The sequence below is a fragment of the Elephas maximus genome, chromosome 10, assembly GCF_024166365.1.
Source record: "Elephas maximus indicus isolate mEleMax1 chromosome 10, mEleMax1 primary haplotype, whole genome shotgun sequence".
Lineage (NCBI taxonomy): Eukaryota > Metazoa > Chordata > Mammalia > Proboscidea > Elephantidae > Elephas > Elephas maximus.
Genome location: NC_064828.1, coordinates 75,975,828 through 75,989,391, shown reverse-complemented (window position 1 = coordinate 75,989,391; position 13,564 = coordinate 75,975,828). Strand labels below are relative to the sequence as shown.

The 13,564-nt window shown below is 40.5% G+C and overlaps 1 protein-coding gene across 1 annotated transcript in view; it reads left to right on the top strand.

Annotated features, from left to right (window-relative positions):
- The first annotated feature begins 5,386 nt into the window (after positions 1-5,386).
- Positions 5,387-13,564, top strand: part of WDR89 (WD repeat domain 89) — a 31,759-nt gene continuing 23,581 nt past the window's right edge. Inside the window, exon 1 of the mRNA XM_049899548.1 lies at positions 5,387-5,575. The gene's annotated coding sequence lies outside the window, so the exon portion shown is untranslated. The remainder of the gene's footprint in view (positions 5,576-13,564) is intronic.

Here is a 13,564-nt window from a genome sequence, read left to right as displayed (position 1 = left end):
AAGTCAGTCACAAAAGGGCAAAAATTTTATGATCTCACTTATGAAATATCTAGAATAGCCAAGTGTATAAAGATCAAAGATTAGTGATTACCAGGGGCGGAAGGGAGAGAAGGGAAAGGAAGACACACCGCTTAGGGGACACTGAGCTTCTGTCATCCCCACCACATATTCAGTTCTACTGAGAGGATGGCATCCAGTGAAGGGGCCGCTTCAACACTTGTTCAAGGGTCTCTAGCTCTTCGGAGGGAGACCCAAGAGTTAGTTGCTCCACCTATCAGTGATGGACGTCTGTCTGTATTAGTGTTGTTATGCTTTCCAGAATTAAGGTGAAGGCATACTGTTCTTACCCTGTGCACCACTGGCATGTGCTGTGTCCAGCTTTAGGAGACGTCTTCACTAAGGTCCAACCTTATATAATGGTGCAGATGGACAAGCAATTTTTTGGTTGCCATGGTAATATAGTACTCCTCAGTTCCCATGCTTGTGGTTCTTGATCTACTGTACCAGCTTCGCTTATGCTGTGTGACTTTGAACATTCTGATTACATTGTTTAAACACTCGTGAGACATTAGCCACATTCGGCCTGCAGAAGACAGGTTTAATGCACTCAAGGCCGCTAACAACATTGTAGTCATTCAAGCACCAAATCTAGTCATTGATGTATCCACATACATCATCTATGTAGCTGTTCAGCCCTAGTGCCATAGAGTGCAACTTGGAATCTTAAGTACTGACCTTGGAGCGCCTGTGAGGCAGATGATGATACAAGTGCACATGGTGGTGCGGGAGTCACAAATGACCACTCTTAATGCTCTCGATGTATTTCTTAAGGAATTTGACTCAAGCCTGATCATTATACTCGGTGTGATAGAGGAAATTCCGAAGTTCAAGGAAGCATATGAGAAACTATGTCAAAAAAAATGGAAAGTGGTTTCCCTATGCCAGAGCAGTCCGACTCCCTGAAGCCCTAATGGTGTCACCAAAAGTGTTCTGTTCCCAAAACTTGCATCTGAGGCACTTTACCATGTGACAGAAACAACCTCAACCATGCAGAACTACAGGGCCAGCAAGCTGATTGGAGGAGGGATCCCAGAGAGCATGCTTAAGAGTGATTCAAGCTGAACTATCCCGTGTTGGTGGCAACTTCTTTACCATAGAAGAATGAGGCATACTAGACTACACAGAGGTCACAGGTGTCACAAAGAGCTACTAAGAAAAGACAATCGAAGCATGTTCTTAAAGTAGAGGGTGATTAGTGGAGTCTACAAAAAAAAAAGTAATTGCAATGGTTCACTTTATGTGTCAACTTGGCTAGGCTATGATTCTCAGTGGTTTGGCAGACACTAGGTAAATCACCTTCCATTTTGTGAGCTGATGTGAGTAGCCAATCAGTTGAAAGAGCAGTTTCCTTGGGGGCGTGGCAAGGCTCCCTGTTTTTCTCCAACCTTCTCTCTTCTTGTCACCTGATCTCTGGTTCTTGGGACTTAAGCCTGCAGAATTTGACAAGCTCCACAACTCTGTGAACCACCAGAAGCCTCCAGCCTGTCACCTAGCCCACGGATTTGGGACCTCCCAGCTCCCACAACTGCATGAGTTGTTTCCTTAAAGTAAATTTCTCTATATATATTTATATACGCGTCACTAGTTTTGCTCCTCTAGAGAGCTCAGGCTAAGACAGTAACTTAAAAAGTGGAATTAGGACAAAATAGGTATAAGGAGAGGAGAAAAAAAAAAAAAAGAGGGTGTAAGTGTGCAGTGGCATTCACCTCCACAATTCAATAACTCTTTCAGCTCTTCCATTTATGTATATCTAGAGTCAATCTTCTTGCATTTGCCCTAAACAAACTTGATGTGCATGGGCAAACAGGCATTCTCGTATGTGATTTAAGAAAGAAGCTAATTTGTTTTTGTAGCAATTATTAAGATCCTAAACTGCTCCTTTTGGCCCTAACCATGTTTCTCTGTTTAAAATAAACTATGGTTGTAATTCATATTAAATAGAAGATTCAGAGTCTGGTTATTTAATTTGCCAAACACTCTGGCCTTCTTCTTCTTTTCTCAACTTCTTTTAGTCTAGCTGTTGTACTATTTGTTCATTCTTTTAACTTCAAAGTGGCAGGAAGAGAACATAATACTTATATCAGTGAATTCACCACTTTTGAGCAGTTCTGTGAAAAGATTTTCTGGAGACAGGTGGTGTTTTTGACATGTTTATGAGTTTCAGTACTAGCCCTGCGTCTTCCCCAACTTTGTATGCCTGAACTAAAAGGCTAATTCTAAAATTCATCTTAAAAGTGAAGGTGTTAAAACACTGCCAACCAAACCAGTTTGGTATGATGACTGGTATAAACTTGTCACAGGATGTTCTCACCACCACCACCTTCTGGTTTCAAAAGCAGTTTTGCTGACATTTTCAGAAGTTCCAGGAAGTATTCCTTACATAGTAGAGACATGTATGGTGCTTAGGACCGAAGCCAGAGGCTTCATATAGGTCTCTAGGACTAACCAGCCAAATGAGGCAGGGAGTTACAGAGGCAGGCTGAAATGGAGTTTGAGGCTAGGACTGTTCATTTTTGATGTATTTTTCTAGAGAGGGGAAAATAGGATTGGTTTGTACATCTTGTATGCTTTTACTAACTCACTCCAATAAATACAAAATATCAAACATGGTTCTCTGGAATGATTTACAAACCTCCATCTCAAATGAACAATCTAAAGTTGTACATAGGCAATTGCGGTCAGTTTTATGTGTAAGCTTGGCTAGGCTATAGTCACCAGTTACTCAAATATTAATCTAAGCGTTGCTGTGAAGGTATTTTGTAGATGTGATTAATGTTCATCAACAGTGAACTTTAAGAAAATTAACCTAAATCTTTTGGATGGGCCTGACTCAATCAGTTGAGAGGCCAAATGGCAGAACTGAGGTTTCCTGGATGATGAAATTCTGCCTATACCACAGCTTCAACTCATGCCCCAGAGTTCCAGTGGGCCTTTCCTGACAGTCTGCCCTACAGATTTGGGACTTACCTAGCCATTCTCCACAATTGCAGAAGTAAATTTCTTGCAATAATTCCCTTAATGCATATGTCCTGCTGGCTCTATTTTTCTGGTTAGACTCTGACTGATACAGTGATTGAGTTTGAGTGCTTGCAAGTATTATGTACAGTTTGGACTTCATGGTATACCTTAATAATAGAAAACAAAAATATTTTGTGTGTGTATATGTATGCGAGAGTGTGTCGGTATATATGAAAATACATATGTGCCATTTTTAATGTAAATAGTTTCTTAAATAGTACTTAAATACTTTGTACTGCAATTTAAGACTATTTCTTAAAATTGTCTTCACAGTAGAAAAAGAATTGTTGCCTTTAGTGATAAATGGGAGGCCTGGTAGTACAGTGGTTAAGAGCTCAGGCTGCTAACTAAAAGGTCAGCAATTCGAATCCACCAGCCACTCTTTGGAAACCTTATGGGGCAGTTCTACTCTGTCCTACAGGGTCACCATGAGTTGGAATCGACTTGAGGGCAACGGGTTTTTTTGGTTTATAAAACAAACAGTAACACATGTAGTTCAACCCCATATACCCACTCAGCAGTTCAAACCCACCAGCCTGTCTGTGGGAGAAAAGACCCTTTAATCTGCTCTGGTAAAGATTACAGCCTTGGAAACCCTCTGGGGTATTTCTACTCTGTCCTATAGGGTGGCTGTGAGTCAGAATGAACTTGGTGGCAGTAGATCTTGTTTGGTTTGAGTCAGAATTGACTAGAGGGCACTCAACAACAACACATATCCAACTTGGCTCTTACTGAGAATAGAAAGGAGCTAAATCTACAATATTTTATTCACAAATAACAGCCTGAAATTTTATTATTTAGAAACATGACAAAAAATTATAAAAATATTTAGATTTTTTGAGTAAAAATGTAATACTTTCAAGCATCAGGTCATGAAAGCAGTTTTTGCTTAGCCTTAATCCTATTAATCCTATAAAATGTAGTACTTAATTTTCAATCTAGAAACAGATTATACATCATAAATCATGTTTTATCTTACACAAATGAAGGAGTCTGTATCATATGCTAAATAGGAAAAATGTACAATTTGTTAAAAGTGAAAAGTATACTTGGGAAAAGTTTTTGGTGTTTATAGATTGATTTCTACTTTTGCTAGACACAAAAATGATGGGGGAAAAAAAAAGATAGCCCTAAATGAGCTCACAGAAGTGAAAAGAATTTACGATTCGATAAATCCTATTTTAGAAAGGTTTTAGGAAACTCTGCCCTAAACTAAATAATGATTCAACAAAAGCTGAAAAAGGACTTTCTAAGGCAATCTTTAATAATACATCATTTGTGTACCTGCTGATGTTGGTCACGTTTGACATTTTAATTACAGCCGTATTTTTGTCAAGACAGCAGCCAGTTCTGCATTTCATATCCACATTTTATTTATGTAACCAGTTGCTACATAATAGAAGTATACACAACTGCTAAACTTACGGTACTTTTCACATATTCTCGGACGCTATACTATGACAATCAAAGACTATTTTTGCTCAATAACAAAAATCTTACAAAAGAAAAACTCTATCATCCACTTAGTGAGGTAATTACGAACATCGAACAGAACTGCCCGATGGAGTCGTAGAGTACTACTCTAACATTTATCTTTTATAAACATACATGAAATCGTTCCAGTTTTCTGAAGTACCTCTGCCTTTAAATGCCTTTGCTGATAAATGAGAGGGTAAAAAACAACGAAACACAGCAAAAACCTCAGCAAATATCGGCGAGTGTTACTAATGAGAACTCAGCAGTAACCACGGTCAGAGCTGTAGGACTACAAACCCCAGAGTTCCCTGTGGCCGAGGCAGCGTCGTCTTCATATTGATAACATTTTCAGCCAATGACACAGCCAGACATCACCTAAGCCACACCAATAAGGATTAGAAAGACCACATTCGTATCAAAGAGCAGGTCTTCCTTAGGCTTTCAGATCAGATGTGGGTGTTCCAGGGCCCGAATCTAAACTATCAGATATTTTTTCATCCGCAGTCAGAGGTTTCCTAGTCACTTTTCTTTCTACCCGAGTTTGGCTAGGTGGGAACTCTAGCGTGTAAATGCTGAAAGAAATCCACTTCCTCTACTATTCACTAAGGATTCTATTGCACGAGAAGAGGCGGGACCCGCTTAATTTTTTCCCTTTATTGGCCACAGAGCTGGCAAGCCTAAACTTCATCCCAACTAAAGGGGTAGCGGAAACTTCCGACAACGTAACGTAAGAGGCGACGCTGTGCGGCGCTGCACGCAAGGTGCGTCTACGCAGGCGCAGACGTCCTGTTTTCGTCCAATCGGGAGCTCGCGACACAGGCCACTACTTCGCGCCTCCACGCCCCGCCTCATTCGCTTCCTCTTGGTTTTGGCCCGCCTCTGGGCTGCTGACCAAATCGTCTTCATTGCGCTTTGCTCGTTTACCCAATCAGAGAGGTAGAGGGCGGAGTTCCGGACATCCGTTTGGAGCCGCGGCTGAACTCACGCTGTCGCCCGCGCCAGTCGTGGGCTCGCTGTTAAGGTACCTGTCGCATGGCTGGGCGGGATGGGATCCCCTGGATGGGCAGCTCTCTAGACGGAAGGCAAGAGTGTTAGGCGAGTCTTGAGAGCTTGAGTCGCTGAATCTCTAGCGCCAGGGGTGCGGAGGGAGTTGGGGACGTGCTGGGAGGAGGAAACCACGCGGGCTTATGGCTCGGGCTCGGACCACAAGGAACTCCTATGATAAACCCGCTCTGTCCCCGCCCCGCAGCGCCTTCTACGGGTGAGATTGGTGGCGCCCACCCGGCCGCCAGCACTTCCCGTAGGTTACTGTACAGAAGGAGCGAAGTCCTCTTCGCCAAGTGTTCTGGGAAAGGTACTCAGGACACGTTCTCCCGCTGGCACTGCCACTCCTTCCTTACCCACTACCAGGGTTTGGTGTTTTTCGAGGTCACAAAGCAAATATTCACTGGGCAATAGATGTCATGTAGTATAGCACTAGTATACCAGGTACTCAGTTAAGCACTTAGGCTGATTAACTCATTTAATCCACACAGCAATCTAAAAGTGGTAAGTACTGTTATCATTTTCACGGGAAGAAACAGGCTTGGACATATTAAATTGCTTGTCCTTATCTTCTTATCCTACCGTATTATTCTGTTGCAAAATGTGTCTCTGACAACTTTGGCATTCGGTTTCCATGGATATGAAATTAAAAGATGGTATTACTTCCAAAATGTTGCTCCTCTTTTCCTTCCTACATTGAAATTAGTTTAAAAGTTAATACAGTGTACCTGGGAGTGAATTAACGGATTTACTTTGTTATCTAAGTAAAGTCATCTAGTAGAAAAGCACCCAAGTAGGAGCTGTTTCCCAACCTTTGACCACGCAAGTCAGCTCCTTCAGCTGCAGAAATCAATACAAGACATGTCTACTTCCTAGAGTTGTGAGGCTCAAATGAGATAGTAGATATAAACTATAAATTACAAATGTTGACTACATATGACTTCCTAGTATTCAGATCTTTTCCTTTGGCAGTCATTCCTATACTGTCGTTTGAACCTAGTGCACAGAATAAAACAGAGGCTAACATGCAGCCTGGAGTCCCTGGGTGGCACAGTTAAGCACTCAACTACTAACCAAAGGATTGGCACTTCAAATCCACCCAGAGTACCGCGTTAAGAAAGGCCTGGCGATTTGATTCCAAGAGATCACAGCCTTGAAAACCCTAATGGAACAACACATGGGGCCTGTCAATTGGTCAACTGGTTTTACATGCAGCCTTAAAAAAAAAGAAAACCGAACCCATTGCTGTTGAGTCGATTCCAACTCATAGTGACCCTATAGGACAGAGTAGAACTGCCCCATGTGGTTTTCAGGGAGCACCTGGTGGATTCAAACTGCCAACCTCTTTGGTTAGCAGCCTTGTGCCACTTAAATGTGAAATACCTTTTCAGCCTATGTGGACCATTTATCTGCTTGCTCATCGTTCAGGACAGCATTTCCTCTGAGGGCAGAAGTGTTACTTGTCTGGATTGTGTTCTTTGGACTGCTGTAGGTAACAAAGCAAAAGTAGATCAGCTTTTCTGAGCTATTTTCTTTCACCTTGTTATCCATGTAATTATTGACTTATCTTTGTTTTAACCTAAAATCATGACTACTTTTTCTGCAACTTCTGTTATCAGCTACAAATAGAACTAAAGATATTGCTTTTCTGCTTTTTGCTTATAATGCATTGAAGAACTACATTTTTAGTGCTTTATGTATATATTTTCATTTACTTGATAGCAAAGATCATAGTTGAAAACAGTAGAATCTCTACATTTCTGAACTGGAATGCTCTTCATATTGAGGCAGTCTCAATATTTTAAGGCCAATATTTTGTAACATATTTTTTTGGTTTATTGTGTAAATCACTGTGCTAAATTATTGAAGGTTTTTTCCTAATGGAGCCCTTGTGGCACAGTGGTTAAGAGCTTGAGCTGCTGACCAAAAAAGGTCGGCAGTTTGAATCCATCAGCTGCTCCCTGGAAACCCTATGGGGCAGTTCCGCTCTGTCCTGTAGGGTTGCTATGAGTTGAAATTGACTCAATGGCAACAGGTGTATTTTTATTTTTTTGGTTTATGGCTTCTATAACAAATTACCACAAGTTTAGTGGCTTAAAGCAACACAGATTTACTCTCTTATGGTTCTGGAGGTCAGGGGTCTAAAATCAGTTGGCAGGCCCGGTCCCTTCTGAAGGTTCTGAGGAGAACCTTTTGACCTCTGGTGGCTACCTGTATTCCTTGGCTTGTGGCTCTTCCCTTAACCTTTGAAGCATATCACTCTAATCTCTGCTTCCATCATCACCTTCTCCTCCAGTCAAGTCTCCCTTTGCCTTCCTCTTACGAGGACACTTGTGATTACGCTTAGGGCCCACCAGGGTAATACAGAACAACCCCACCATCTCAAGATCCTAAATTTAACTACGTCTGTAAATTCTCTTTTGCCATATAAGGAAATAACCACAGGTTCCAGGGATTAGGATCTGTATATCTTTGGGAGGCAGCCATTATTCAGAAGGTAAAATAGGTCTCACCCTACTGCAGTTTAAAGTCTAGGAGGAGCTCTAAGAGAAAAAAATTCACATTAAATTACTGGTTGCTTAAACTTTTTCAGATTGCTATGGAAAACCCTTTCAAGTTGCCTTAAATTGATGCCTCCTCACCTTTTCCTCTGAAATATCAACAGCATAGGTAAATGTATATTGCTGTGATATCTGGACACACCCTGAATTAACACAGCCTGCAAATCAACCCCTCAGAAGAGTAAAATTTATTTGAATTCTCCTCTGTCTTAAAGATTCACCTGACTTTCGCATTCAGCTTTATAACATGTTCATGGTTGATAATGTTTGAAATTATTTACCACATCATGACATTACTGTTTCAGGGAGATAAACTGTTTATTCTGTGGCTTCTTATAATTCCCTGTTTACTGTAGTTACAGGTATGTGTTCACCAGTTTGAGAAGCATGACCTCATGTAATGGAGGTTCATTATAAGGAAACCATTTAGGCAACCAAATGACTGGGTCCCATTGCTCCCAAGACTAGAATGTGCAGTAGGCTTAATGGAGAAATGGATCGATGGTCTCTGATCATTGAGGATACAAGAACTGCCTCACTGATCCACTCTATCCCTCCAGCAAGAAGACAGTAGCTCTGATGACTTTGGTGTTTTGTCAGATCTTCAGATTCTGAAGTCAGTCATCTCTTGCTCTCTATTGTCTTGGTAGCTGGAATTCATAATTCCCAGGAGATGGGATCTATTGGATTGGGTTTGTTACCATTCAATATGGGTAGCTCAGAGTAAGATAACTTATGAAAAAGAACCCAGCAACAAGTAAGCATTCAGTATATACTAGTTATTCAGTAAAGTCCTCTCTGCTCTTTGCATGAAGTTAGAAGGAGAAAGAACTAGGGGAATCACATGTGAGAGATTTTTATGGACCAGGCCTGGAGGTGACATACATCACTTTTTCTCAGAATCCTTTGTCCAGAACTCTGTCATATAGCCACACTTAGTTAGTCATGTGCCCAGTTAGTGATCTGCTGATGAGCTAGCAATCTCTGCCACAAAGGATGATACAATGGAAGATGCCTTTAGCTGGCTGCTTACAGCTTGCACTTAGCCTTTAGTTTCTTTAGCCCGTACACTATCAATTGGCATCCTGATGCCTCTCTAGGCAGCCCTGTTGGATAGTCCTTTTTAAGCTGTCTCCAGACCTCTGCTATTATCAGATCCACAGGAAAAAGCCTCACATCTTTTGCCCTGATAAAGTTTGAGTATAAAGGCCAGTAACAATTCAGTGTGTCTGTTTCTCCTCTTTCTGTGAGCAGGTAACCAGCCCATGGTCTCGTAGACTTTTCTAGGCTTGTATCAGCAGTCTTCAGGAGATCAGGTCAAGCCTTCTCTTACTAGGTCATGCATGGTGAAGCAGAGACAAGGAAAAAAAATTCCACATTGCTCCAACAACTTTTCCCAAAGAAATTCTTTTTCAGCTTCTTCATTCTGGTGCTTTTACATACTCAAAATGAGCGATTGTGAAACTGATTTGGGGACATCTTTGCAAGTCCAGCGTGGGTGCTCTGGAGCCTAACTTTGGGATGTGAGGGTATAGTATGCAGTTTATAGGCCACAGAATTTTTATGCATGTGAAGTACGGTTTTTTTTTTTTCCCCCGAGGGAGGTTCTTGATTATCTAATTACGTAACTGTTTTTTTTTTTTTTTTAATGTATTTCTCCCCAGCAATCCACACCTAAGCTCTTTGACTTATTTGTTTAGTGTTCTCATTTGGTTCATCAGCTCTTTGTTTTTTGGTTGGCTGATAATCTGGGTGAAATAAATATAGAGGCATGAGCATGTTTTAAACACTATTTTGTGTGCCACTGAGTCAATTCTGAGTCATTATGACCCCATGTGACAGAGTAGAACTTCCCCATAGGGTTTCCTAGGCTGTAATCTTTATGGGAGCAGATTGCCATGTGTTTTATTCTGCAGAATGGTTGTAAAACTATCTTAGAAGCAAATAATCTCGGGGAAGCAAACATTTCTGAGTGACTGAGTAGTCCCTGAGTAACTCAAATGGTTAAGTGCTGGACTACTAACCAGAAGGTTGGTGGTTCATACCTACCCAGAGGCACCTCAGAAGACAGGTGATCTGCTTCCAGAAGGTCACATCCTTGAAAACTCTATGCAGCAGTTCTACTCTGCACAGATGGGGTTGCCATGAGTCAGAGTCAACTTGAAGGCAACCAACAGCAACTTTCCCCAGTTTCTCAACCATCAAGTGTAATCATTTGATCTAGCAGGTTGGCTCTTTGCTTTAGAATAAACCAGCGATTGAGGTAAATAGTTGTTAGAAATAATTTTTTAAAACTGTTTGAAAATATTACTGTTATGGCCAAATCCAAGCCCATTGCCGTTGAGTCGATTCCGACTGATAGTGACCCTATAGGACAGAGTAGAAGGAGTGGCTGGTGGATTTGAACTGCTGACCTTTTGGTTAGTAGGGCCACATTATTTTATGTTTAGGCATTTAAAACTGGATTCACTTAGCTTTAAATGCAGATTTTTCTTGTGTTCCAAGTTCATTTTGGCAGGGTTGACTTGGTTCTTCATGATTCCAGCTAGATAAATTGGACATCACATGATAATATGATTTTTAGCAAAGCTCTGTGTCTTCTGTGTCTTAGGCTGGGTTCTCTAGAGAAGCAAAACCAGTAAAGCATATAAATATGTAGAGAGAGAGATTCATATCAAGGAAAGAGCTCACGATTGTAGAGGCTAGAACATCCCAAGTCCATGGATCAGAATAGAGGCTTCTCCTGATTCACTTAGCCACAGGGGCTGGTGAACTCAAGATCAGCAGGTCAGAAAGCAGGGCTCTTGCTCACAGGCTGAGGAGATTGATGAATCCCAAGATCGGCAGGTAAGCTGTTAGCTCAAGTCCCAAGAACTGGAGGTCAGATGAACAGGAGCCAGCTGCAGGATCCAGAGCAGGCAAAAGCCAGAACGGCGACTTATATTCAGATGCAGACCACATGCCCAAGGAAACTCCCATTTAAGTGATTGGCCGCTCACAGCAGATCCCGTCATGTGGGTGATCACATACAAGCACTAAGAATCATGAGCCAGCCAAGTTGACACAATCTTAACCATCACACTGTTAACATTTTAAAGATCATAAAACTCCATTACGTGTTCTAGTGTATTATTGTCCAAATTTTCTTGGCTAAGTAGTATTCGTTATGCAACAACTTGAAAAGTATAAAGCATAAAATTCTTGGCAGCATGGTGTGTTAGAAGGAGCACTTGGAGTCAGATGTATCTAGACCTTGCAAAATATTTAACTTTTCTGAATTTTAGCTTCATTACTTGTAAATTAAGAATATTAGAACCTGTCCTACTTAACTCACATAGTTGTGAGAATCAGATGAAATGATAAATACTGTCATCCTTTGTAAAATATGAAATTTGTTTATAAACAAAATGTAAGGTTGTATCAAGTATCCATTGTACTTTAAAAGGATTCCAGTTTAGTATTGTCTGTTGTGAATTCCCCTCGTTCTTGTGATTTTTTTTTAGAGCCCTGGTGTAATTTTCGCCTCTTCCTAAGTCGACTGGACTAAAAGATGATGATAATTCTATAGTCTTTTGACTTAATATGCCTCCAAATTTCATTTTGCTTTCCTAACACTACTATTTCATATGAAAATTAAAAGAAACCTTTTCTTCTGAGAAGTAATAAGCTTGGTATGCCACTTAGAATTAAAAATATTTTACTGATAATTAGTCTATTATGTTAGTAGGAGCCCTGGTAGCACAGTGATTAAGCGTTCAACTGTTAACTGAAAGGTTGGCCGTTCGAACCCACCAGCTGTTTTGTGGGAGAAAGATGTGGCAGTCTGCTTCCATAAAGATTTACAGCTTTGGAAACCCTAAGGGGCAGTTCTACTCTGACCTACAGGGTTGCTCTGAGTCAAAATCTACTTGATGGCAATGGGTCTTAATGGGTTATTGTATTAGTTATTTGTTTTATATGTTCTTTAGTGGTATGTATATACTGAGATAAGTGATGGCTGTGTTACTGTCTTTGTGGACATTCTTCCTGATCATTATTACTTCTTATTGGCTTTTTTTTTTTTAATTGTACTTTAGATGAAGGTTTACAAAGTTTACAATTAATACACGTATTGTTTTGTGACATTGCTTGCCAACCCAACATGTTAACACTCTCCCCTTCTCAACCTTGGGTTCCCCATTACCGGTGTTCCTGTCCCCTCCTGGCTTCTTGTGCTTGCCCTGGGCTGGTGTGCCCCTTTAGTCTCATTTTTGTTTTGTGGGCCTGTCTGGTCTTTGGCTGAAAGGTGACTCTGAGGAGTGACTTCAGTACTGTGAAAAGAGTGTCCGGGGGCCATACTCTTAGGGTTTACTTACTGGCTTAAAAAAAAATTTTTTTTTTAATTTATTCATTCTTTATTTTGTAACAGAGCTACGGGTTAAGATCATAGATTCTTAAACCAAACTGCCTGAATTGAATCCTGCTCCTGTGTAGTTTTGGGCTGTTTATTTGTAACCTTTTTGTGCTACAGTTCCCCATCAGTGAAATAGGATAATAACAGAAGCTACCTCATAGGATTGTTATGAGGATTAAATGAGTGAATATTTATAAAGTGCTTAAAATAATGCCTGACAAAGACTATTAAAATCCTTCCTCACTGATTTTATTCGGTATCTTTCAACAGTATGAAATATTCATCGTTAGTGTGAAATAGTGGTTAGAAAAAAGCAGCCGGCAATGGCTTACATTTTTAATTTATTACATCTTAAATTGGTATTATTTGAAGTATTTAAACCTCTAAATGCTTGGAAATTTGCACATTTGCCCCAGGCAACCATAATTTGCATTGAATTTCACATCATTGTTATCACCATTATGTCAAAAACAAAACACTCTTATTAGTATCAAGGCGTTCCACATGTGTATGCTTTAAATATTTTAACTGTAGGTTGCTTGATTGTTTAATTATGATGATTAATTTCAGTTAGTGCAAATAAGAATTCTAATAACACCACCTTACATTTGAACGGCCATTCAAAATGCTTTGTAAAATAGGCCCCTTATCACTTGTTAGCTACCCTTGAGTCAGCTCCCAACTCATGGTGACCCCATGTACAACAGAAGGAAATACTGTGCTGTCCCCATGATTGGTTGCAGATCGGACCATTGCGATCCATTGGGTTTTTTGTCTTGTTTAATTTTTTTTTTTTTAATTTTGTTGTTGAGTATATACACAGCAAAACATACACCAATTCGATCAATCGGGTTTTCATTGGCCGATTTTTGGAAGATTGCTAGGCCTTCCTTCCTAGTCTTAGTCTGGAAGCTCTGCTGAAACCCGTTCAGCATCATAGCAACACTTAAGCCTCCAGTGATAGACAGATGATGGCTGAGCATGAGGTGCGTTGGACAAGAATTGAATCCAG